Genomic DNA, 5613 nt, shown 5'->3' on the forward strand with positions numbered 1-5613 from the left:
TGAAGAGTAAGCTATAGTAGTAGTCTCTTTGCAATGACAGTGAAATATAAGATTTTAGTATCTTTGAACTCTGAGTTAATATATATGTACATTTCCTGAAAACAACAAAACCTGATAAACTCCAAGCAGCAGCCCTGGGCAATGTAAAAAACACCATATACCACAACCCAGGGTAACAGCAGAGCCAGTAAGTGTATAGTACTCCATCAGAGAAGCATCATCTCACTGGAATAAGCACTTCCAGTAACCCCATTGGTTTACTTTCTTTACAGCTCATCGAATCTCTCCAGGAAGAGGAAATAGAATGGAGATGAAAGTTAAAGCATATTTGTATTTAATCAGGATTGATTTTCCTTATGTAGTCATGGCAGACATAGTTACAGCTTTATTTAAAATAGCTTCTTTTGTAAATGCAAAATAATAGAATTGAAGGCAACATTCCATTTCATGTAGATAACCAAAGATTATCTGTTTATTCTTAAATTCTCACCAAACATAGATTCTATAGGAAAAAAAATGCAGGGAAATGAAAGTGCTCAGAAATAAATATAAGAGGCCCATGTAGCTCCTTCAGAAAAACCTTGAGCTTAGTATAAAATTGAATGTGTCACACTAAGGTATACCATTAGGTACACTAAATTGTTCCTACAGTTCACTAAATCTTCCTACAAGACACTCTAATTCTATTTTATGAAGCTTGTGTGGCCTTTTAAGTGTCCGGAATTATTTTAGTAACCACTACCAACTAAAAATTGTCACTTGCCATCAGGTTCTATAAGAATGATGTTACTAGCCACGGTGGTCTCTGCCCTTCAACATCCCCTGAAAGGAGTTCAGAGTAGAGATCAGGAATGAGGTACTCTGTGCTCTGGGAAAAACTGGCAGAACAGGCCTTCAGGTAGTCAGATATTTTCAGATGATTTTATGAGTCCAACTTCTTACATTTTCTAGAAAAACACTAAAGTCACTCATTGAGTCATCTTGCTGTGACTAGCAGCAAGCCTCTGCTGCAGTGTGTGCTTGACTGCACATATACCCCTTCACCAAAATCGTATATATGTTGACCCCCCGCCCCCGAGCCCAACTTCAGAGCAGTTCCTCAGAGCTATCTGAGAGGCTGTCCCCCAGGTTATAGTCCTCATTTTGCCGCAAATAAAACTTAACTCACAACTCTCACATTGTGCTTCTTTTCAACTGATACCAATATAATACTAGAGATAAGCAATGATAACCATTATCACTGACACAAGGCAGAGGAAGACGAGTAAGAAAGCAGGAAAGGAAAGACTGAACAGGGGGGAAAACAATGCTTAACAGTTAACTCACTACATCCCAATGACTCAGGTACCAATTTAAGCACCAGTGGCCCATAAAACGGGAGAAGCCAATGGCACCCCACTCCAGTACTGTTGCCCGGAAAATCCCATGTATGGAGGAGCCTGGTGGGCTGCAGTCCATGGGGTCGCTAAGAATCAGACACGACTGAGTGACTTCACTTTCACTTTCCACTTTCATGCATTGGAGAAGGAAATGGCAACCCACTCCAGTGTTCTTGCCTGGAGAATCCCATGGACAGAGAAGCCTGGTAGGCTGCAGTCCATGGGGTTGCACAGAGTCGGACACGACTGAAGCGACTTGGCAGGCAGCAGGCAGGCCCATAAAACAAATAGTGCTCCTTTGGTGCATAAATAAACTTTCACAAGTCATAGCTACAAGTTAGACCTTCATAAAAAGGATCAGTATGGTTCTCCCTGGGAAATACTTGCAACAAATCCTTCTGATTAAGAGTAGCCCTGTAGTGTGAACTCACGCAAAGAGTAAGAATAGGACCAATGACCCAAAAGATAAAGTGGAAGATGACATGGATAGACACCTATTATGTTTGTAATTTTTAACTTATTTTTTCATTCCGTTGACAGACGTTTAACTGAAGAACAGAGATTTTCCAAGTATGTTGCTAAGCACTGTGGGTGTGAAGGTGACCTTGATGGGTTTCTTATTCTTGAGGAACATCACATCCCTTTGTTAGAGATAGAAAATTAAAACTGCAACTTAAAATACAAAGACATTAACAAACCATTGAGAGAAGTCAGGGAAGGGTTTAGTGGAGGGAGGCCATAAAAAGGTTTGTCAAGTAATGAAATTGTCAGTAGTAAGAAAGTGGGCAGATGAGAAATGAATTCCAGGTATAAAAGACAGCATGATGAAACACAGTGGTTTTAGTGACTATGTTAGCAGTTAGCTGTGTTAGATTCTTCACTCCCTTCCACTCTCCTTCTCTGTTCTGAACAGTTATAGGTAAGAAGAAATCCTAGCCATGAAAAGACACACTGTATATCTAAGTCTTCCTTTCCATTTATAACAGGATCACATGATATTGGTATTAAAAGGATTGTATTGTAGAAAAGTAATATTTGAGACCATTCAGAAACCAGTATAGAAGTAATCTGGGTCATAATTGTGCCATAAACTTCAAAACAGTAAAAGCACCTCAGTCTGACAGTACATAATAAAACTGCTCACATTTAGTCATATTTTTCCAAAGCAAAATTCTGATCCTGGAGATTTTTTGAAAAAAATTTTCTCTGTATACCCATTATACAATTAAGGAATTGTTTAATATAACATGTTTTATAAAATGTTAAAAAAGAGTCCGTGTAACCAATTTTAGAATATTGAAATATGTGTGGATACTCCTTCCTAAACGTGGTTTTATGATTCAAAAAGAAAATGTCTAGATAATTTTGTAAATAATAGTATACCTATTTATGTATAGATTACATATTAATAATTTAAACCATCTCTCTCTGGATACTTTGCTGGCTCATGTAACTTTTTGGTTCTTTGAAGCTGTGATTAATTACTTCTTCCTCCTCCTTCACTTTCAAATATAATTATCTTAAATAGCACTTATTTCTGGTTTTTGTATGCTGTGTTGGAGGATAATGGAAATGCAAGTGGGCTGAAATTTCTATATGAGTTTTTAAGAGACAAAAAGAACTTTTAAAATGTGATTTAGTTATTTTTCAGGTCAGAACTTTTATTTCCCTATCCAAAGCTGCACTACTTCAGATTAGTTCTGAAAGCAAAAAAAAAAAAAAATCCTTTAGTGTTATTTTCCTTGGACTTCTCCTTTACTCATTTAACTTTTGTAAAAAAGAAAATCACTTATTATGTGTCAATTTGGAATTATATGCCAGAAATCTTGTAATCTATGGCTCTTCCCATATTATAGGAGGATTTTTACAATCTTATTCATTAAGAATAAAGATGCTAAACAGTGTTCTGACGCCTTAAGTAGTTGCTTACCGGTTACCCGATAAAGAAATCTCCCACCATCTTTTTTATTAATGATAAAAGTTATGAATATATATTATTATTTTCATTTTTTATATATCTTACAGGTAAATGTAAAGAACTTATTTCCTCATTACATTAAAATCTTTCTAATTTGAATTCTCTAAGGATTGACACAGTTTTAGGTTTTTGAACCTCAACATGTTCAACCTTGTCTAGATTTCTTGATGGAAATGTCATGTGTTCCTCATGTAGAAGATTAAGAAGCTACCCATGGGCTTAGAGCCCCAAATACAAGTCTTTCCCCTCCCATTCTGAGTTTTACTATTCATTGAAAAACACTTCCCACCTGTCTGGCTGTTTCCTTAAATATATGCAATCTAAATTTCTAAATATCACATTTCAGTGGTATCTGCTCTTATTTTTCTGTTTTAGATAGTATCTACTGATTTCCCATTATGGAAGACGGGGATATAATTTTTCAATTGTTGCTGTTCAGTTGCTAAGTTGTGTTCGACTCTTTGCAACCCCATGGACTGTAGCATGCCTGAATCCTCTGTCCTCTGCTTTCTTCAGGAGTTTGCTCAAATTCATGTCCACTGAGTTGGTGATGCTATCCAACCATCTCATCCTCTGCTGCTCTCTTCTCCTTTTGCCTTCAATGTTTCCCAGCATAAAGGTCTTTTCCAATGACTTGGCTCTTTGCATCAGGTGGCCAAAGTATTGAAGCTTATAATTTTTTATACCACCACCCGAAATAAGTTTATTTCTTTTATTTTCCCACTGAGTTTCATATCATAATTTTGGGGAGGTCACAACCTAAGTTTACCTTATGAAGATTATGTAAATATTATCCACAACTGAACCAACAATGTGTGATAATTTTATTTCTTTTCTTTACTCCTTTTGTGTTCCAGGAGTTAGCAATTGCATCATTTTTTATTTACTCAATTCTCAATTCTTTCTATCACTAATCACCAAACTCTGCAATAATATGTATCCCTTCTTAATATATTCTAACAAATTTGAAAGTTAATAAAATGCATATTTTCTTTTTCTTAAAGATATTCCTCCTGGAGCCCTCTGTCCTCTTGATGTGATCTAGTATAAATGATCTTTGTGTCTGCTGCATAGATGTAATCCTGGAATTTCCTTCGTCTCTCTCATGGGTCAGAGCCCTAGTATCCCAGAGCCAGTGCTTTCCACTTTATTTGGTTTCTTCCTTATTTTGATGGAATGATCACGATTCCTGACAAAAGATTCAGGGGAAATACATTTTCAAGAAATTGCATGTCTAATAAATACTCATTCTATGCTTATCAGTAAATGACAGCATGATTATTTAATAATTCTAGTTTGGGAATTTTTTCCTTCAGAATTGTGAGATTATTGTTTCATGTATTTCTTTCTTTTTTTTTTTTTTTTAGTTGAAATATAGTTGTTTCAGTTTCAGGTCTACAGCAATGTATACCTGGTATATGACTCAGTTACATACACCGATATTATTAACTAAGCTAGCTTTCTTTATTTTTCTGTTGCTTTTACCTAATGCCTCTTTCTCTTCCACAATCCCATTCGGGACACTGCTTTACCTTCATCAGTCATGTCCTGTTAGGCTCCCCTTGCCTGTCAAAAGTAGACGTTTTGGGGTCTGGTCTCTCAAGTGCAACCTTAAAATTTGAGGTGCCTATTGGGGCCCAAGTCCTTTGCTCCTCAGGGAGAAGCTGAGGTTTTGAGCGCACCCTTGATTGTGGGTTGGCACACCAGGGGTGGGGGTCGTAACCAGATTGTATCTCAGTCTCTCTTACTTGCTACAGTGCGGGTTCCCGCCCTGGTTTCCCAGTGTGTGTGAGTTGCTCCTTCTAGGTTCGTTTCCTCTCCCCAGAGGGAATTGCCTCATAGTGGCTACAGATTCAGTGTGCCTGTGGGAGGAGGTGTATTCGGTATCTTCCTACATCACTGTCACAAACACAGAACCTGAATTTGAGATTCTTTACAGGCAATTCTTTATAGGAGGAATGTGCTAGACAACCTGCCCCCCTCCTGCCCATCACCTTCCATTTTTTTTTTCATTAATCATACATTTTGAAATAGCTTGTTTTGAAAAGATTCTACAGTCTCCTTCAATTACTTAACTTGGAGTGACACAAATCTATTTTTATTGTAACTTTTAAAATTTTGCCACCTTATAAGATGTTAAATACATGGTAATAGCTTTTTCTTCTCTTTTTTTCAATTTTAGTTGGGAGGTAGGGAAAGGTACTTGATAAACTAATGCAGAAATTCTGCCTCTCCTTTAAAGCTGTTCTCAGGCAA

The sequence above is a fragment of the Bos indicus x Bos taurus genome, chromosome 20 (assembly GCF_003369695.1).
Source record: "Bos indicus x Bos taurus breed Angus x Brahman F1 hybrid chromosome 20, Bos_hybrid_MaternalHap_v2.0, whole genome shotgun sequence".
In the NCBI taxonomy this organism is placed as follows: domain Eukaryota; kingdom Metazoa; phylum Chordata; class Mammalia; order Artiodactyla; family Bovidae; genus Bos; species Bos indicus x Bos taurus.